Source organism: Polypterus senegalus, chromosome 13 (assembly GCF_016835505.1).
Source record: "Polypterus senegalus isolate Bchr_013 chromosome 13, ASM1683550v1, whole genome shotgun sequence".
NCBI lineage: Eukaryota > Metazoa > Chordata > Cladistia > Polypteriformes > Polypteridae > Polypterus > Polypterus senegalus.
In genome coordinates this window covers 11,373,928-11,396,645 of record NC_053166.1, presented here as the reverse complement: position 1 = coordinate 11,396,645, position 22,718 = coordinate 11,373,928, and the positions used below count along the sequence as shown (strand labels likewise).

Sequence of the window (22,718 nt, the reverse complement as noted above, 5' to 3'; positions counted from 1 at the left end):
ACAAAGTCAGGAGCATAATCACTTCGAGGAACTCAAGTGCCTGCAGACAGACCTATCCTCAACCTTATTGAACTCCTTTGGGATGAATTGGCAGACCATGTCTTCTCGTCCAATATTAGCACCTGACCTTATAAATCCTCTTTTGGGTGAATGGACACAAATTTCCAGTACAGTATCCCACTCTTATTCTTGGGGGGGTGGGGTGGGGTATGGGGAATAAGATTGACAACTCCATAGTAATGTCCATGGTTTTGGAATAGGATGTCCAGCAAGCTCATATAGGTGTGATGGTCAGGTGTCCACAAACATTTGGCCATTTAGTGTAGAAGCATGTTAGGTCTTTATGATGATTTTATGTGTAAATCAATTAGAGTATAAAGTTCAGTTATTTTAGGTTCGAGTGAAATTTGATAGTTTGCACAATTCACTTTTATCATGAAGGTGCCTTGGAACGTTTTAAATTAGCATTTTGTAAAATATCTTATAATGAACATAGATCATGGTGGCATAGTGATTCAGCCTGACATGTTCAGTCCAAATCTCCTTCCCTTGCACCTTCTCCCCAAATCTGTGGGAGTTTTCTGGTTAGGTTTTGCTCCCATTTTCTTTTGGTGAATTGGTAATTCTTACATTTTAAATGAACATATTTGGCTGACATCTTTATCCAACATGGCTTACAACATCTGAGGTACAATTGCTTACGTTTCTTTTTGTTTTCCCAGTTGTGCACAGGCAGTTGAAGTGACATGCTTACGGTCACACCGGGTCACATTCATGTCTTTAGGTTTTAACTCCACAGGCTTAACCACTGTGCTGCACTGTGTGGGCATTTACTTGACTGGGCCCTGAGGTGGAGCTGCTCCCTGTCTAGGGTGGATTCCTCTTTAATATCCCAAGGATGCTGCGATAGTTCCTGTTCCCCATAACCATAAACTGGTTTAACTGGCTTTGAGAATGTTATTTTTTATTCACCTTTACAACTACCGGTATTAAAATTTATATACAGTGCTTGAAAGAGTATAAATATTTTTAATAATAATAATAACAATAATAATAATTCTTAACATTTTTATAGCTTTATTCTCACTACTCAAAGTGCTTTACAGAGTGGGTGGGGTGCCACTTCAACCACCACTAATGTGCAGCATCTACCTGAATGATGCGACAGCAGCCATTTTTGCACCAGTATGCTCACCACAAATGAGCTGTTAGGTGGTGAAGGGTTGAGATATAGTTAGCTAATTAGAGACAGAGGATGATTAGGGGGCTAGAATGACCAGGCCATTGAGGGCAATTTAGCCTGGACATCAAGATAAACCCCTCAATTTATGAAAGATGTCCAGGGACCTTTTATGACCACAGAGAGTCAGGACCTCTCATCCAAAGAACTGTGCCATTTTTGCACCACAATATCCCTGTCACTGTACTGGGGCATTGGGATCCACAATCAGACCACAGGGTAAGCGCACCCTGCTGACTTTGCCAACACTAATACCAACAACAATACCTCACCAAAAGGTATAAATTTGTACAAAGTACTTAGTTTAGACCACTTTGCACAGTGTGATCACTAAGGGTGCATAGCAGCACCACCAAACCCCAGACTCAACCTCACAGGTTAAAATAAAATATTTTACTTAATAAAATACTATCGCAAAGGCTTCTATCTCAATTGAACACCAAATACATTCTGTTCTCTCTTTTCTTCTCCACTCCCCCTAGGTGAGCTTTGTCCTTTTCTACCTGACTCCATCTCGCCTGGGTGAAATGGAGCAGAACCCTTTGGACCCTTTGGAGGTCATCATTTTGCACCTAGGAGGAACTTCTAGGACATATATAACCTCCCCATGACAGAAGAGGCCGCCTCCAGCAGCTCCCGCTTGCAGCACCCGAGGACCCCAACAGGGCTCTTCACTAGCACTACAACTCCCATGCAGCTCTGCGGCTGCCCAAACGGGAGCCAAACCAGTGGGACAATGCCACCCAGTGTACTTGGGAAACACAAGACACTGAGAGTCAGTCTCCCTCAGTCCTACCCTTATAATGGCCTACCAAATGGGAAAGCTACCACTAACTAAGCCTATTGGAACATCTTTTCATCTTTCTCCTTCCGTTATAAAGGCCTCCCGGCCAGATTCCACCTAACCTGTTTTTACTTTGATATTAAAGAGACTTTTTCTGTTAATTAGTGTCAAAAAAGCTAAATTAAATTTACTGAAATTCAAAGCTGTGCAACAATAAAATGCGAAAAATACCAAGGCGGTGAATCCCTCCCTTCTGCCCATTACTAAAAGAATAGACCCTGTCTTCTTGTAGAACCTTCAGAGTAAAATGGAGTTGAAATGTCAGAAAAGTGATATAAGAGTATTAGTAAATTACACAAGGAGAGTCTGGAAGAAGACTTGTGTCTGGCCAGAGCACAGAGAGAAGTCTGACCAAATTAAATACACAGGGGCACACAAACCTTCACGGTGAGAATCTGATTACTGTATAAAGGCGCCAGGCTGTCAAATCCCTGGGGATACAACACAGGACTGATTTAATACAACAGTCAGACACATTTGAAACCACAGTGTGATTGCACATATTATAACGGCCAGGGTTAACATTCAAGGAGTTATCAGGGGATTCAGAACGTATTTAGACCCCTTTACTTTCTGCACACTTAATTGAGTTTTAGATTTCATTTCCATGGGATAACTTTGCCATTTATGGCCATCAATCTACACTCAATAATCCAGAACGACAAAAAAAAAAACATGTTTTCAAAAAGGTTAGCCAATTTATTAAAAAATCAAAAACTAAAAAACTCTTTTTCCGAGATGTATTCAGGTCCTTCATTTAGTACTTTGTAGAAGCCCCCCGGACAGCAATTCCAGCTTTGAGTCTTCCTGGGTAAGGCTGTACAAACTTTGCACACCGGAATTTGGGAAGTGTATCCCATTTTTCCTGGCAGATCCTCTCTAGCTCTGTTAGACTGGGTGAGAAGTGTCTGTAAACTGCAGTCTTCAGAACTCTCCACACATGTTCTATGGATTTTTAGTCTGGGCCACTCAAGGACACTCACAGACTTGTCCTGATGTCACTGCAGCATTGTCTTGGCTGTATGCGTTGGGTCATTGTTGTGTCAACAATCTGAGGAGGTTTTCTTCAAGGACCTCTCTGTATTTGGTTGCATTAATCCTAACCTCAATTCTGACCAGTCTCCCTGTTCCTGCACTGCCATCCCATAGCATAATGCTGCCACCTTTATGCTTCACTGCAGAGAAGGCATAAGGCAGGTGTTGAGCAGTGCTTGGTCTTTACCAGACACAGTGCTCGAAGACCAGTTTTTGTCTCATCAAATCAGAGAATCTTTTTCCTCCTGCTCTCAAAGTTATTTAAATGCAAACTTCAAGCAGGGTGTCAAATAGTAAGAATTTTACTTGAGAGTTGCTTCCGTCTGGCCATTCCACCATAAACGCCTAATTGATGGAGTCCTACTGAGATGGCCATCCTTCCAACAGGTTCTCCCGCCTCAGCAGAGGACCTCTGAAGCCCTGTAATTGTGATCATTGGGTTCTTGGTCACCTCCCTGACCAAGGCCCATCTTGCCCGGTTACTCAGTTACTCCAGGAAGAGTCCAGGTGATTTCTTGCAATTCACAATTATTGAGTCCACTGTGCTCCTGGGAATACTCAAAGCTTTAAAAATAGTTTTATCCCCTAGGAATGACAGATTTCAGTTTTTAAGTCTGAAAGCATATTTTCAGTTTGTCATTATGGGTAATTGAGCAACTGTAACCATTTAAAATTAAATCTACAACACAATAAAGTGTACAGAAATTGAATTAAATGTGTATTTACAACTGTTTCTTGAACAGAACTAAATACTGTAATTACAACATTATATTATTGTATAACAATATAATATATTTATATATAATATTAAATACTATTTGGTTTATTGTTTTTTCCTACTGATTTACAAATCAAGCAGGTTGCAGCATTGTTTCCTTATTTTGATTTCATTGATCATTCCACTGGTGGCATGGTGGCACAGCAGTTACCTCTGTCCATGGGTGAGTTCTGTGTGAGGCGCTGGAGTCCATCTGCATAGCCTTGCACATAGCGTACCCCAGATGGGATGCACACCCACATACAGTAGATCAGGCCAAATTAAAGTACCCATGAAACATTTGAAAAGGTGGGAGAATAGGCCTGATGGGCTTTGTTGAGTTGAAAGGCCAAATCCCATATTTGTTTTTCAAGTTTCTCATCTTTACACTGTAGGAACAAGAGAAATAAACTGACTTCTTCAATTCAGCTCTGATGTAGGCGTACTCGTTGTAGCCCTAGGATGGGAACTGAACCAAGATCTCCTGGAGCCCTGAGGCAGAATTCCCAGGAGGTAAATGATTTTTTTCCAAAGACACAGCCAGCACACCATTAACACACCCTTCTAGTGTTTTGCAATTCACCAATATTTTATATGATACTCTCCTGCATTACTTACAAAGGTCTTGTTTTTTAGGAGGAGATTCCTAAAATACCAAACTAGTGAGACTAATAGACAATGTGGTTTTAATATAGACCATAAAAAATAATGATAGTAAAAGTAAAACTTTAATTAAAAAATAATGAATTTATAAAAACATCTCATACTGGTCGGACATATTGTATACAATATTCTACATTTCACATAACTATGCATGTTCAACTTACTTTGGGTGCGCTATGAGATAACTCTTAGGTTTGAGATTATCAGGAACAAAATGTAATATTGGAAATATGAAAAGTATGAGTTTCCAGGTGGGAAATTACACATAAACAACCTTCCGAACAGAAGCACACAGGAGAACACTCGGAGATATGCTTGTTTCATTTTGTTTATGACAAAAAATTGCTAAATATTAAAAGATGGATTGAATTCAAACTTATCAACGTAGACCTTAGCATTAACATTTACAGTGCACCATCTATTGGAATGCTTTTGTAATGCATAATGTAATAAAATGCATTGCATTTGTCATTCTAACAGATGGCGAATAACACACATTTGTAGTAATAAAACACATCTGTTGGAATGACAATTGAAATGCAGATATCGCTGTTGTATGCCACTTGGTATGGGATTTGTAGAAGCAGTTCTAATGTTTGTGATGAACCATATGTTGGAATGACAGATGCAATGCATTTTATTGCTACAAATTCTTGTGAATGTGCCATCTGTTAGGATATTTGTCTCTGTTATATGTCTCTTGGTATGAGATTTGTAGAAGTAGTGCTAATGTTTGTAATGCACCATTTGTTGGAATGACAAATGCAATTCATATGTCTCTTGTATATGCTATTTAGTATGGGATTCATAGAAAGAGTGCTGTTGTTTGTGATGTGCCATCTGTTGAGATGATAAAAACAATGCAATTTACTGCAAAATTTGTGATTCCCCTTTTCTTGGAATGACACCTTCTGTAAATAGCCACCAGCCAGATGCACAGGCACTTATCCTTTTATAAAGGTGGATTTATACATTTATTTCTTTTGCTTTTTCCATTATTTACACTTATGTGCAAAATTAAGTACAGCCCATGAAATGTTTTTTCTTTCATAACATATGTCTACATATTTCACGATCTTTATTCTTAGGTACCTATAGGTAAAGGTGATATAACAACCATCAGAGCACATTTACATTTTGATGTCTTTTGTTTAATTCAAATAAACATAAATGCAAATTTTGCATGTGGAAAAAGTAAGTGCACCCCTTCATTTACCACTACCTCAAATATCTTAAATTAGAATCGGGTCCAAATGATTAGAACATCATTAGAAAGGATTGTGTCTACTGCAATCTTATTTAAGCTAACTCAGACATTTTGTTTGCTCTTTGTTGTACAATTGTGTGTTTTCACCATACTGTGATCGAAAGAGCTCTCTGAGGCCTTCAGAAAGAAGAATATATAATCTTTGGCCACTTTATTAGGTACACCTTGCTAGTACCGGGTTCAACCCCTTTTTGCCTTGAGAACTGCTGTAATTCTCTGTGGCATAAGTCCAACAAGATGCTGGAAACATTCCTCAGGGATTTTTGCCAATGTTGACATGATTTCAACACGCAGTTGCTGCAGATTTTCTGGCTGCATACCCATGATACAAATCTCCTGTTCCACCACATCCCAAAGGTGCTCTATTGGATTGAGATCTGGTGACAGAGGAGGCCATTTGAGTACAGCGAACTCACTGTCATGTTGAAGAAACCAGTTGATGATTTGAGCTTTGTGACGTAGGAGCCATCAGAAGATATTCAGCAACAATACTCATGTAGGCTGTGACATTTAAACGATGCACAGTTGGTACTAAGGGGCTCAAAGTGTGCCAAGAAAATATCCCACACACCATTACACCACCACCACTAGCCTGAACTGCTGATACAAGGCAGGATGAATCTATATTTTCATGTTGATGACCCTACCATCTTAATGTCGCAGCAGAAATTGAGACTCATCAGAACAGGAAACGTTTTTCTAATCTTTTATTGTTCCATTTTGTTGAAACTGTGTGAATTTTAGACTCAGTTGCCTGTTCTGAGCTGACAGAAGTGGCACCTGGTGTGGCTCCTGCTGTTGTAGCCCACCTGATTCAAGATGGCATATTTGTTCATTTTTCATTGAATTCAAATTATTAGTTGTTTTTTTTTCCAAATACATCACCTTTATCTAAAGATACTGATTGTTAAATGGCATCACCTTTATCTATAGCTGCTGGTTAAATGAAGATGAAATGTTGATATGAAAAAGACGTTTCATGGGGGGCACTTACTTTTTCACATGACTGTATGTTTGTTCTGTTTCATTACTACTATTACTATGTTTTGACAGGAAACTACTGGTCTGCCCAGTCTTTTTCAAGGGACAAACGGTTTTGCCATGCTGTGCCATGAGTGGAGGCATGTTTAGAGCTTCAGTTCAACTATTGGGGTGTGTGGAGTGAGAGATACAAAGTCTTAGAACAAAACCTAAACCCCTTCTAAAACTGATCAATATTGCTTAATGTTGCAAATGTTATCTCAAGTGCTTGAAGGACACATACACGGTATTGTAAACCTTCATGAATTGTTATTAAAAAATATGAAGTAGGATATGAGATAAATGACAGGTGACCCATACTATAATTTCAGTTATTCTCGACTTATGGAATTCTAACTGCTAAACCACAGTACAAACAGAATGACAACTACTTAGCACACTCTTCATATTCATGAGATGTGATCTACAGGTATGCCACCTTCATCTGCGTGCTAAAATATTTCAAGCTTTCTAATTTGAACTGCATTCTTCTGAGCTTTCCAGGGTACCATTAAAGATGCTACACATATCATCACAAAAAGGTAAAGCAATCCTGCAAAAGAAATTATCAATTACATTACCGGGGGAGTGATTTGAATCTAAACCTTGTTTCTTATATTATCTACAGCATCCAGAATTGAATTATCTTAAAATAAGCTTACCCGTGGTCCAATATCTCCTGGCTCACCCTGCAAAACATGTTATAGTGTTATTTAATGACTCATGTATTACATTCAATCTGTACACAGTGCACAGTACAACATAATTTAAAATGTGAAAAGTTAACCAATCTGGATTAAAGTTTGTTTTTTTCCACTTCCATTAAATGCAGACTGCCTATTATTTAGCTGCTTTACTCAGTTTCTGGGGCCAATCAGTGCTTATCTCAGCAGCATCAGTTGCACAAACAAACCCTGGTTCACATTGAGTCCTTTTGCCTGCACATCTTCTCCTCTTACATCTCATTATGTGCATGTCAGGCTGACTTTTGACTCTAAACTGGCACAGAATGGGTGGCTGTGTGAGTGAGTGAGGCATGTGATGGACTGGCAACTCATCCAGGTTTGGTTTCTGCCTTCTGCCCCTTTGCTCCCTGTGAACCTGAGGTTTTGAGAACACGGTTACCGTATATTCATTTTTATTCAATTACTTGAACTTTTTTGATGTAAAACTTTCTGCATGTTAGGCTAATTGGCCTTGGATCAGGGAGAGTGGCTGTAAATGAGTGAGCACCACAATGGACTTTAATGGGCTGATGCCTCATGCAGAGGGATGCAGCCAAGTGAAAGTAGGGGGTTTAAAGAATGAATGAACCGATAATAAAACACATATTGTATATTGTAAGTAATCGACTAAAATATGCCTGCATAAGTGTTGAAAATTAAATTAACAAATTGTAGTATACCACTTAAGTGCAATCTTGTGTTCCCTTTGGAGTTCCTGCATTATAGAGGGACAAAACATGACTTAAAAGTAAATAAATAAATCCTTGCCATAAATTAAAGAATAAATAAATGAATGAAAGAATAAATCTGCGGTGGGCTGGCACCCTGCCCGGGGACTTGTTCCTGCCTTGCGCCCTGTGCTGGCTGGGATTGGCTCCTGCAGACCCCCGTGACCCTGCGTTAGGATAGAGCAGGTTGAACAATGACTAACTGACTGATTGATGACTGAAATAATAAATAAATAAATTCATTTACTGATCAATACTAGGCATTGATGAAAGCCTCCCAGTGAAGACATTTGGCAACACCCTTTCTGGTCCAGCCACCATAAAACCCCAGGTGTCATCTGTTGGCTTGAGCAACCACTGGATGGAGTTCCGCTAGAATTGACTGCAATCGACTCCTCTTGTTTATTGAATTCCCACATAAAAGATGCACACCAAAGAGTGTTATGTCTTTGCTTTCACTGTTTTGGTGTCCACGGACAATAAAAAGAAGAATCCCCCAACTTGGCGTCCCAAACTTTCTTTTGCTGTCTGGAAGACTTGTCATTCCCACACCCTGCTACAACATATATACATGTGTTATCATGCACATGCATATTGAACCACTCCAAAGAAAGAGGGGGTGCTGTTGCTAAGTGTAATCCCCAACCCTGGGAGGCAACGCCTATCCCCATCCTTCCCATGCAGCATCCAAACCCCACCGCTTCCAGGCTTGGACTTTTAACCAGATAACCCACAACGGGACATCATTACTTTTGAACTTGCTACCACTGGAGGCAGAGCTCTCAATGACGTTATTTTGATGCAAACATACTCAACACTTGTCTTCCTTTTCTCTTGTTTTTATTATTGTTGCTAAGTCAAGTGGGCTTTTTTTTGTTAGTAAACATGTCTAACTGGCTTGATGCCCTGCACCTTTAAACCCATGTCTTGTGAATTCTTTACAGTAGGGACACTGGGGTACTCAACTGTGAGATAACAGGGAGAGAGAAAAAACCCCTAAAACCTCTTAATACTGACCCGACCAACCACCCCCTTCCCAAGGATCTTGGAGTTTAAATGTTAAAAGACGCGATGCCAACCACCAGTCATCAAGGCTGAAACTAACCACAGCATCACCTGATACTTTAAATATTGCTGACATTCAATCATCTTCTCTGGCTTAGGAGATATGTTGGTGAATTCAGATCTTTAATTTTGCCCATTATAACTCAATCACAGGATTGACTGGAGCAAACCCAGTGAAGAAATGTAAAGCTGCCACCTCCAGGCTCCTCAGGTTCCTCCAGCTAATGAGAATCACACCAATTCTATGTATGTCATACTGTGAGTGAGCAAGACAAAAAGCGCCATAAAGATGTCGTTGAATGTTTTTTTATGAACTGTTAAAGAAAATTCTGCATGGTGATGGTCAGGTTGGCTGCCCTTTGCATAAAAGGCTTGAAATAGAACAGCATGAATCCCAGTTAGAAGTCAAAACTGAGAGTCTAATGACATGTGCAGGTTCTCTGGAGTAAATGAAACCTTAAAGGCACCACAGCAGATGGAAGAGAATTTAAAGCTTTCAATCAAAATGTTTCTTACCTTATCACCTTTCAGTCCGGGTAGGCCCTGAAAAAAGATATGAGAAAAGAAATATTAAGTAAATCTATTTTTTATTATTATAAGACAGTATTATTAATTATTCCAAAATTAAATTTGAGCAAACATTAGCTAGTTGCATAATCCAAGGAAAAAAATTAGTTATGATATTTCTAGCCACGTTACCTGTGAAAGAAAGGTAATGAAATCATTTGAAACTTTTTGTTTTCTTTTGCCCTATGAGTACCTTCAATGCCTTTCCTCAGTATGTATGTCTAAACCTTATTTGCCTAGCTCTCCCTCTGTTGAGCGCATTCCTATAAAGCCTACTTCTCAGACTCTGTCATTTTTTTTGTGGCACCTTGCTTGCCTCCTTTCCCTTTTATACATCTCATCTTTGAAAGTGACTCCTACACCTTTATATCTATTTGTGCGTATCACATTCGCACTTACTCTTTCATTTGTATTACCAAAGCCAAACTGACCGATCAGATTGCTTGTAGGGTCCAAACACACAAACACACACACGCACACTCATACAGACCTTAGGATTTTACGATATATTGTCACCTGTGCACTAATGTGGCACACTGCTCTGTGGCTTGGGTTGAATGCCAGTAATAAATGGACATGCAATCTCAATAGAGCAAAATGCTTATCTGATACGGTGTATATATATATATATATATTATATATATATTTATATATATATATTGTGGTGGATGGCCGGCCGTTTATCCCAGCCAATACCCCCAAGCCGCCAGGCGGAGCCCTCCTTGCAGCAGGGAGGTTCCCAGAAGACCAGCAGGGCATCATGGACAATGTGGTTTTGATGCACAGCCCTCATGGATGCCATGGGGGCCACAAGAGGGAGCTGCAGGGAGGACCGAGGACTTCTTCGTGCCCTATGACCCGGAAGTTCGTCATAGGAAGAGCAACGGGCTTCCGGGTTGAAGAGAAGAGCTTTTACCTGACCCGGAAGTGATTGAGAATCGCATGGACTGGGGATTGGGAACTCTTCCGGGTCAGGTGATATAAAAGGACTGTGAGAGCTCCCAGACGGCGAGCTGAGCTGGGTGGAAGGGTGGCAACGTGTCTGGGAGCTGGAGGATTGTGGTTTATAGTGATTATTGAGTATTTATATGAGTATTGTGGAAGAGAGTGTGCTTTGTACACTGTGGCAACAAAATAAAGTCGATTTGAGGACTTTTACCTGGTGTCTGGAGTCATGGACAGGGGTTCAAGGGAGCGAGAGGGCCCCCTATCTACCACAATATATATATATATATAAACGTCAATGCGTGAAAGTGTGTGTATGTCTATCTGTCTGGCCTGGAAGTGCAAGGCTACAGCATGAAGCTCAAAGAGCTGGCAAGGCAGCCCCAAGTTCACGAGTTGGAAGAAGAAGGAAGTACGAGGCTACAGCATGAAGCTGAAAGAAAGCGACTCCATCGCCAAAGTGAAACTGCAGAGGAGAGAGAAACCCACTTAGCCTCATGATAGAGAAGGGGAGCGAGCACGTCAACAAAACAAAACCGGCAACTCTGCATTTTAATTTTTTTCTGACAATTTCAATAGTTTCTAGGAGTCCAGGCTGACACAGCTAGTATATATATATATATATATATATATATATATATATATATATATATATATATATATATATATATATATATGTGTGTGTGTGTGTGTGTGTATGTATGTATACATATATTAATACATACATATATTCACCGGACACTTTATTAGGTACACATGTCCGATTACTGGTGAACACAATTATCTAATCAGCTAATTACATGGCAGCAGCTCAATGCATTTTGGCCTGTGGACACTGTCAAGACGACCTGTTGACGTTCAAACTGAGCAACAGAATAGGGAAGAAAGGTGAGTTAAATGACTTTGAATGTAGCATGGTTGTTGGTGCAAGACAGGATGGTCTGAGTATTTCAGAAACTGCTGATCTAATAGGATTTTCATGTATAACAATCTCTAGGATTTATAGAGAATGGTCAGAAAAACAGAAAATGTCCAGTGAGAGTCAGTTCTCTGAGTGAAAATGCTTTATTGATGCCAGCCATCACAGGATAATGGCAAGACTGGTTTGAGCTGATAGAAAGGCAACAGTAACACAAATAGCTACTTGTTACAACTGAGGTATGCAGAAGAGCATCTCTGAATGTAGAACATATTGTACCTTGAAGCAGATGGGCTACAGCAGCAGAAGACCACACCGGGTGCCACTCCTGTCAGCTAAGAACAGGCAACTGTTGCCATTTTGGATTGATTTCATAATCTGAAGTCACACAAACTCTGACTTGGCAGACCAAACACTGAGTTTCTGAGTTGCAGATTCAGCATAAGGGGGCGTTCCAGTTTAAAATTCTAACTAGAAACTTGGAAATTTGGAATTACCACCTTAAATGGAACACAGCAATAGCTCTGTCCACAATGCTCTGAGAAGTCTCCGCCTCTTCCGGCACCAGTGATATAAAAAGGAACCGCCAGGAAAGCTGGTGTCAGTATTTGACCTGCAATACCGAGAAGTTCAGAGCTTCATCTCAATTGATGCCACTATTATCGTTGAAAGGCTGACACTGAATGTGTTTTCTTTGCTTGTTTTACCGCTGCATGGCTGTTATTTTTGTTCCAGTTAAAATGGGTGACCCAGCTGGTACTCCCCCGCCCTTCTCCCTGCCTGCCCTAGTCTGCTTTCTTGGTCACGTTATACTTATACCACTCTTAACTAATAGTTCACACCTGGAACTTGTACTTACAAATTCTCAAAAGCAAACTATTAGAAGTCTTAGAATTAAGACAAATGGGTAAATAGAAGCTGGCTGCCTGATAGAAATCGCTTACAGACCTCTCTTCCCAGGAGTATCTTTGATATTCTTTAACATGTCAAGAGAATCCCGTGTTGAACTACCCTATGAAAAATGTTTGCAAATGGTCTTAATTTCCACATGTCTGCTGCTTAAAAATGCAGTCTATATTAAAACAAAAAATAAATGTAGGATTGATCGTGATGAAACTCATAAAAGTTTCACTTTTGTTTTAATGAGTTTACTTGAAATACTCATTTGTTGTTAGGAAACTTAAAGTGTTTCAGGAAATTTATCTAAACATTTATTGGAAAAATGACACAAAGTGGGACAACGAAGGCAGCGAACATTAATGTTCTTTAAATAAACATACTTAACACAGGAAGTCTGTTTAGACTCCTCATTTACTGCTCACTAAATTAGACCAAAAGACCAAAACAGAGAAATGGGCACTAGAACTCTGAAATGTAAAAAGGGCTGGCTGGGTCTGAGGCTATCATTTGTTTCTCCATCCATTTATTTTCCAAATCAGTTTTTTCCATTACAGCTGGAATTTGTTTTGGCTTCAAGGAACAAGACCTTCACAGAAATGCCACATTCCCCTGAGTTGGAATTGTCGGTTAATTTAGAAGACTGAAGGATCAAGTAGGGACAACAAAGATAAAACAACAACCGTTACTTTAAATAGCGCTTGAGTGCAATGGGCACCATTTCATATAGTGCCTTTGATATCTCTCTATCTATCATATAGTGTTTTTCATATCTATCTATTGTGATCTGGCCAGGATAGTGTATGATTTATCACCTGGCCAATACTTCCATACTAAATGGACAAGAAGAAAGGCGTGCTATTCTCTGCATTTGCCAGAAGCTTGGCAAGAGGTGGCAACCTCAGAGTGAATATGCTAGAGTCTTTGCAGAGATGGACCAAAGTTCATTACCTGTCTAGGAGGGCAGTATAATTGAGTGACGGGGGAGACAATGTATTTGGACTAGTGGCTCCCCCGATACACTAGATGGCAGTATCCTTGGGCTAGGACTCCCAAACAGACACCTGAAGGGCACGCTGAGACCTGTAGTCCCATGGGGCAGCCCTCTTGAGTTCCATGGAATGCATCAGGGGAGCTGCTGGGATTAGTAAACCCTACTTTGTGGGGCTTTTGTTTGACCTAGAAGTACTTCCGACGGCCTATGATCTAGTATCCCAAGGTCTAAGATAAAAAAAGCTGCTCTACCTAATCCATTATGATCCATCATCTGATTCCATCTTTATTCAAAACGACGTTTGCCCTGTGCAGTCACTACAGAAACGTCTCATTGCCAGAGTTACACAAATATATGTGAAATAAAAAAAAATATTCCATTCTATTAATGTAGAATATCTCTTATCATTTTGGCTACCCACCGGCTTTCCATCCAATCCAAGTGGACCCTAAAATGAAAAAGAAAATAAAAGCAATTTAATAAAAGTTAAACTCTACACAAACAGCACATACAGTACGCATGGCATGCAGAAGGTTTTAAGGAGACAGCGGTGGATGAGATGCCCCAAGCAAAACAGTTCCTAAGCAGTTTCACACAGTTGTGTTAACCAACTGTGAATGCAGGCACTTAAGCGCAGATTGTGCTATTTACCTTTCCTTGAGAAAGCTTTCTTCCCCCTTCAGGTTTCCTGAATGTTAAAGTATTATTCACATCGAATGATGTAACACCATAATAGCAAATGAGGCACATCAAAGGGAAAAAATAAACCAACATTTTTGCAAATTTATTTTATCCATTCACACATCCATCTTTTCATCAATTTTCTCAACATTCTCATTAATGGACTGCACAAAGTGGTGGCTATGGTGGCTCAAGCACAGTCCCTTTTCTCTCATGAGCCCAGGCGACCTCTCTTTCTTTAGGAGCTAACTGATCACACCCGAGTACACTGGCACATCTCCAAATTCATTGTAAGAAAAAAAGAAAAAACTGTAAAGCTGTGCAGAGGAGACCAACCATGAACATCTCAAGACTTAAGGACATGTCCTACTATGACAGACTCAAAGAATTAAACCTGTTTAGTCTCAAGCAGAGGAGACTGTGTGGGGACCTAATTCCTGCCTTCAACTAAATGGTGAATCACGTACTGAGGAAATCTAATGGAAACGAGGAAAAGTGCATTTAAAACTGTGATAAATTTTGTAGGCTCATGTGAAAATAAAGTATGGTCCATGATCATGATTGATATTCTACAATACAAAAATTGTATTATAAATATGAAGGCAAGTCAAGTCTACTCAAATTTTAGTATGGTCCAAAAGTAATAACTGTGTTGAGAATCTTTCATGTAGGAAAGTACAAAGTGCTATACCATGTGCAAAGTAATGTCAATTACAAATACAAGATGGGAGACACTGAGCTACAGGAAACAATCTGTGAAAAGGATTTAGGGCTTTGTGGTCATACAACATTTTAATTGAGCAAGCAATGTGTAGAAGTGATTATAAAGGCAAATAAAATGTTAGATTATATTGTAAACACTGTTGAATAGAAGTCAAGGGACATTATAACACACTAGTGAGACCACAGGAGTATTGTGTACAGTTCTGTTCACCACGCTACAAGGAAGACATGGCAACACTTGAAGCTGTGGAGAGAAGAGCAACCAAGTGCATCCTGGGACTAAAGGGCATGTCTTACTGTGACAGACTCAGAGAATTAAACCTGATTAGTCCCAAGCAGAGGAGACTGTGTGGGTACCTCATCCAGGCCTTTAAAATCCTCAAAGGCAGCGATAAAGTGGATTCAGCAGGATTCTTTCAACTAAATGGTGAATCACATAAAGGAATACACCAGTGGAAGTGAAGGAGAAGTGCATGTAGGAGTGAAAAAAAGATAAAGCTGTGATAAGTGACATGACTTGTAGGCTATTGTTCACTTCTCTTATGGAAATAAAGTACAGTCCATGATCATGATTGCTACTCTATAATACGAAAATTGTATAACAAATACAAAGGCAATTCATGCCTATTCAAATTCAGTATGCTTCTAGCATGTTCCAAAGTTAATAACTGTGCTGAGTTTCATTTGAAGTGATTGCGAAAATTTTCCCCTCGGGTGACAAATCAAATTCTCTCGATCAAGCTCTTATCATATTTACGGTATGTGACTAACAGATGTGGTATAGGTAGGCCTTATTCTAGTGTTGCCATTGATGCTTTTTTTTAAGAGTGTTAAGGTTTGTTCGACAACAGTGGCATGTGACTAAGAGATACAGCTAGGTAGATGCAGGTACAGAAGATAAATATTTATAAATCCAGTTTCTCGATCTACTCAGTTCATTATAGCATCATTGAGATCTAAAGCCTATCTAGGTTGCAAGGCTGAGCAACTTGGAAATGGACATCATTTCACCAGAGAGATCAACAGTTAAAACAGGACAGATATCTCCAGGATGAGGGGAGAAATCATTGACTCGGCTGGGAATTCAGCCCAGGTCCCTGGAGCTATGAGGAGCAAACACTAACTACTGTGCCAGTATATAATTCTAGAAGGGTAACACAAGACTCTATGAAGACTATACAGACATCCCAGCATCTGTTAAAGAGTTAAGAAAAAGAACATAAAAAGTGCTTATCGTAATTTAGTCACCTCAGACCACAAGTCCTTATGTGCTACCGCAGCTTTCCATTTTATGAGCCAGACCAGAAAACACAGATTTCCATGAAAACAAAACGATTGTATTCTTGTCAGCACCTGAGAAAACAGTGTGGTTCCCGCAACTCTAAACTTTAAAGGCACTGAAATGAGAAACAAGTTTTTTTTGTGTTCATGCAGCCTTACACAACAGAGGACCTGGTGACACAATTCTCCTGGCATGTGGTGTATCATTTAGCTAGAAACCAATTGTAGAATCTAGAAATATGTAAACCAGCAATCTGCCCAGGGGGCATCTGCAGTCCATTTCTAATGACCTTTAAATTTAGCGTCACAGATGAAAAATACTGCCAGACAGAGGAACCTCCATTTGCTTTGGACAAGTTACATAAACTAAAAGGCAAATAGTCCTGGGATTTTCACATTTGTCAGGCTTAATGGTCAGTCAGTCAGTCAGTCAGTCATTGTCCAACCCGCTATATCTTAACACAGGGTCACGGGGGTCTGCTGGAGCCAATCCCAGCCAGCACAGGGCACAAGGCAGGAACAGATCCTGGGCAGGAAGCCAGCCCACTGCAGGTTTAATGGTCACTTTATAGAAAAATAATACCGACACTGATATCAAGGGGGCACTGCAAATAGTGCCAACACTTAGAGCATTGGACTCCAGTAAACCAGGGCACTTTCTGCAAGGAGACTGCAGGTTTGCCAGTATTTCCAATGGGGATTTCAGTTATTAACAACACTAACTGTGCAATTTTAGCTAACATGAATTAGAATATCAAGCTGCAATACAACTGTTTGCATCTACTCTATTTGCTGTTTTATATAAAGTGTGTACTCACAAGCATCGCCGACTTTGTAGAGGAAGGTCGACTTGTTCGTGGATCTGAATCCTCTCAGTGGTGCTGAACTGCGGGTATTTCTGAACACGGCACTCAGTAGTCCGGAACACGTTTGGTGGTTTATGGAGCGGCACAAATGTAACAAATGGGTGGAGATTTGTACTGTCTTTCTGGATGCCTTTCTCTCAGATGAATACCAGGCGCTGTTGGAACCTCTGGAACTTTGTGTAAAAGCCATCACAGAGCCTCAAGGACTTTTTCTTTGAATTCTGTGCATTGTGCCTTTCTGTGGTGTTCTGACATGCATGAGTAAGAGATATTGCAATGTGCCCTTAAAGCATGTGACCCTCAGGTGGCAACTATTCTGAGGGGAGTTGTGATGTAGGTGGATGAGTTGGTAAAGTTGGAGTCCCAAGTGGAAAAGGACTGGATGGCCATTGGGGTTGGTGGGTCTTGTAAGGGTTCCATGCCTTGGGATGCCCCCTGTCCCAAACAACGAGGGAAAGCCCAGCTGAACTCTTAGTGATGCTCATACAAGTGTGAGGTGTCACTGGAGGGGCAGTTGTAGATACAGGTAGCATTCATACCCTTATGAAAAGCTTAAAGTTCCTCATGTACAACTAAGGGAAAGAGCACAAGTAAAATTCTGTCTTGCTGATGGAAGAGTGCATGGGGCAATGGGCAAGGATCCTCTGAGGCTTTGGATCCTCCATTAAGAAAATAAGCCAAAACACTCAGCAAAAGGCACCCAAGAATGGCTAAGAATAAAACATTGGACTATTATGAAGTGGCCTTCTATGAGCCCCGATTTTAAACCTTAGCGAATATCTATGGAAAAAACTGAAACATGCAGTCCAGAAAAGGCTCCATTCAAACCTGATGCAGCCAGAGCAATTTGCTGAGGACGAGTGGGCCAAACAACCGTTGGACAGGTGCAGAAGACACATAGAGAGCTTGAAGAAACGCTTGTGCGCAGTGACTGTAAACTCTAAAGGTTAAGGGTACCATCATTTTTGTCCATGACATTTTGATCAATGCTCTTATTTGAAGTATTCTGTTGAATCAAAAATTTTAAAGTGTAGTCTGAATTTTGTTAAATATACAATAAACAATGATGGGTGCCAATGACTTTTGTCACTTTCAAGTTATTTCAGAGACGATTGTGGACTCTTCTTTTATCATGGAGGGGTACCAACACATTTGTCACCGTCTGTATAGATAGATAGATAGATAGATAGATAGATAGATAGATAGATAGATAGATAGATAGATAGATAGATAGATAGATAGATAGATAGATAGAACTTTATTTGTCCTGAGGGGAAAAATATATATATATACTGTATAATCTTTCTATTATTTGTCAGGTTTCTTATGTTCTTATGTATGCATATGAATATATAGTAACAGAAGACACGGATGGACTGACATTTCGTATGGGATTAATGGGGGACCACAAAGGATGAAGAGCCTGGGTCGATGGTTCACTTGATCAGTCAGGAGGTCAGCTTAAGAGGAGGACAGGAGAAGGCTCCACCAAAGTGCCAAGTGGTAGCATTCTTCAGTGAGGACTCCTGTGTGCACAACCGCAAAGCTGCCTGGGAATTGTGGTTCTAATGGACTGCAATGTTGTTAATGTTGTGACACTGGAAGAATTCCTGGGTCTGGTATAAAAGAAGCCAATCTAACATACCCAGGTAAGTCAGAGCTGACAATGTTCACCTGGAGTGGAGGCACAGAGAAAGAGAGAGGAAAGTCAAAATATCAACATACAGAACAGCATATACTGTATACTGTAGTATATATTAAATGGCTGAAACATTTGACTTGTTGTAGTGTATGTATGTATGTGTATATATTTACATATATATTGACTGACTAAATTACTAACAAGAAATTCTTAGCTATTTGACCAGTTATTTAGCTGGAAGTTTAAATTAATTAATTAGATAACTATATGATTAGTACTCTATAAATGTTTATGTTTATATTGTAAATTATATGATTTAATCATGATAATGGTTTTCTGTTTCTCGAGAATAATCAATTGTGCTTGTGTGTGTGTGTATATCTCTCATTTATAAAAGGAAATCCTTGGACGAGACTTTCTCGAAAATAACTTCAACTCCCGCGAGAGATAATTTCAGGTCCTGCAAGACGAGACTTTTTGCCAAGAGATTTTGAAAAGTCCCGCCCTCCTCTCAAACATTTACAACCATCGCAAAAACTGATAGTAAAGATTGCATTAGCGCTAATCAACGGAAATTATTACTCGGTGAGATAACAGAACAGAGATTGAATATATGGATATAGGTGATATGACAAAAGTATGTAGATTTTGTCAGAGATTTAATTTGTGTTGATATCAGGGAAAAGTAGTGTTTCTTCCCAATGTAGAGGCATATCCGCGAGAATTAAAAGATTTTTTGTTTGGTGAAAGTGAAATTCACATATGCAAGCGGCAGAGACGCGAAGTGGCTGGCACACCCACGGTCCATTGTAAATGCTATTGTCAGACACAGTTCCTACGCTTTCAGCTCCAAGTGGGGTCAGAAATAAAAGACAAAGAGTAGAAGACAAAGTAGAATGTTGTAAAGAGGTTCAAAAACGTTGGCGCGATACACATGCAGAGCAGGTTAGAGATTATGAAAGTACTAAAATTTAAAAGTCTCAAAAAGCTGAAAGTAAAGATCGCATTAGTACTAACAAACGGAAATTATTACTCAGTGAAATAACAGAACAGTGTAAAGAGATCGAATATATGGACATAGATGATATGACAGAAGTGTCATTAATTTGTGTTGACATCAGGGAAAAGTAGTGTTTCTTCCCAATGAAGAAGCCTATCCGCGAGAATTACAAGATTTGTTGTTTGGTGAAAGTGAAATCCACATACGCGAGCAGCAGAGATGCAAAGTGGCTGGCGAGTACATAGGCTGGGGGGTTGGCAGGTGAAGCGAGCAAGGGTGGAAAAGCCCCCTAGTGTGTCTATATATATATATATATATATATATATATACAACAACTGTGCTCGGTTGCATCGCTAGTTACAGCTTTGTAGGAGAAAATCTCAGCATATCTCAGCAAAGACATGTGGGAGACTCTGAAGTCACCTGGAAGAAGCTTCTATGGTCTGATGAGAATAAAATTGAGCTTTCTGTCCATCAGACCAAAGACTGAACATTATCAAAAACACACCATCCCCACTGTGAAGCATGGAGGTGGTAACATCAGGCTGCGGTGATGCTTCTCTGCAGCAGGCTCTGGATGGCTTGGATGGGAAAAATGTATGTGGTAAAATACAGGGAATCCTGGAGGAAATCTCGATGGAGTCTGCAAGAAAAAACCTTTGTTTTTTTTTGCTTTCTTTGTTTTCCAGCAAGAAAGAGTAACAGTGCTCCACAGGAATGGCTTCAAAACAACAATGTGGATGTCCTGGAGTGTCCAAGTCAGAGTCCAGATCTCAAACCAAACTATAACGTGTGGCTGAACTTCACTCACAATCCCCACACAACCTGACTGAGCTGTAGCAGTTCTACAAAGAAGAAGAATAGGGAGGAATGGCAGAGCTAACAGAGACATGAGCACCCAGACTCAAGGCTGTCATGGCTGCCATCTACTAAAAACGGACTTCAAGGGGGTGAGATCTGTTTTCACTTTCACATTAAAGAGTCTTTTTTATTGTTTAGTGTCAAAATGTCAAATTAACTACACTGATTCAATGTTGTTTAACAATAAAATGTAAAAACCTCCATGGTGGTGAGTACTTTTTATAGGCACTGTTTCGCAGAATTATACATTGCTTGCTTATTCTTTGGTTCACTGTTGACTGTCTGCTCCCACCACTGTCTTTTTATTGCATATTTGTAAGTTTCCACAATAGTGGCAGCTTTGAATCTGTTTTTGTTCAAACAGTCTTATCAAAGAAAGTCTGCCATTTCTCAAACACTATGGAGATGAAAAGATCAGTTATAAAACTCAGGAGAGGAACAACACTCACCATGATGACTCCTTGCCATAAATTTGAACAAATACACTTTAATGTCCCAATAACATCTTGCAGAGTAGCATGAGAGAGCACTGCCATAATCTTTATCAGCCTCAGATGGAAGTCGCATTAATGACCACAACGGGCCAGTTGTTGCAGTGGGTCAAGCTTCAAGCCTACAGACGGTTTCTCCATTAATCACCAAATGTATTTTGACATTTCACATGCGAGGCATTGTTCTCCTTCAGAAGGGGGATCTGCTTTGATAATTAGGAGCACTATAAATCATCAATGGCTTTAACTTTTTTTATTTCTTGAATGTGCAAACTATAGGCTGGATGTTGATAGTTAACAGATCTTGTACGGTCTTGAGATCCCTGATTAATGGGGACATAGGAGTCATCTGCAATAAATGTTGGTGCTGCTCCTCAGCTCCCAAAGGACATGCAAAAATTTTAAAAATGAGAGAAGAAAAACGTTCAGTTTATGAAATGTGTTCGGCGAGCTGAGAACAAAGTTGTCCCATCCATTTCTGAAGCGGTTCAGTCTGTTGCAGGTTTTCTGGCACCGAGAGGCTATCCTAATGGCATGTCCCCGTCTGGGTCTTCAGGATATTTTAGGCAGATGATTTTTTAAACGTCACTATGGTCTCCACTTTATCTGCATGATGGATTAGTTTGTTTCTGATTTCCATAAACTTTTGTCTGAAGAATTGATTCGAGTTCTGAATTCAGTGTTGTTACACTTATTTTCCACTAGGGGTCTTGGAGGCAGTCTTGCATTTGTGCGTGAAAGGACAAGTTTGGTGTTCTTCAGGTGCAATTTAATTCTTCACAGTCATGGTTTTATATTAATTGGCAAAAAATAATTATGTTCTAAAGTGAAGTGTTTTTTTATATCTTGTCTGTTCATACAGCTTACAATGAGGCTAAGGGGTATCAGGCTCCATAAGTGAATAGAAAAAGACTTAAACTCTACCAAATATGTCCAGTTTTCAAAGCCAGAATGTTAGTGGATATTAATCCCCATGTTGAGACTGCTGATATTGTTGTTTCCTGAATTATTTTGGTTATAATAGCAGAGAAAAGCAAGCAGAGGACACAAATATAATTCCAGGTTGACTTTATCACACTTTATCACTTTATACACATTGCCTTTACTTCAACTGAGGCTACATCTGCTTTTACTAAGTTTTCATTTAAAAATAGTGATTTTAAGCAAAAACGATCTTTGAATCACACTGCCATTTTATACTTTTTACAAAAATATCTTGGCAAATACAAAAACAAATGAAAATGCACATGATTCAACCATTTATACACTGGGTATTCCCACATCAGCCGAAACAGGATGGTGAAGTGTATGGAAAACTATTCATTACCAAAATTAAATGCAATCCAACATGTTAACTGCATTGAAATACAATACTTTATTTCTGTACTGCAAGTGGGATAACTGGGTTTGACACAGTTTTATTGTGTCATAATTAAAAATATATCAACCAAACGATTGATTGCTCCGGGAGCCCTTGAACCCTGCACTGTCGGTAATGCTACCGATG

At 39.7% G+C, this 22,718-nt stretch overlaps 1 protein-coding gene across 1 annotated transcript in view; it reads right to left on the bottom strand.

Moving 5' to 3' along the window:
- The window catches only part of LOC120543375 (collagen alpha-1(XXIII) chain-like), a 146,254-nt gene that overhangs the window by 89,413 nt on the left and 34,123 nt on the right, over positions 1 to 22,718 (bottom strand). The window contains exons 4-6 of the mRNA XM_039776417.1: positions 14,088 to 14,114; positions 9,861 to 9,887; positions 7,489 to 7,515 (exon numbers count right to left, since the gene is read on the bottom strand). The gene's annotated coding sequence lies outside the window, so the exon portion shown is untranslated. The remainder of the gene's footprint in view (positions 1 to 7,488; positions 7,516 to 9,860; positions 9,888 to 14,087; positions 14,115 to 22,718) is intronic.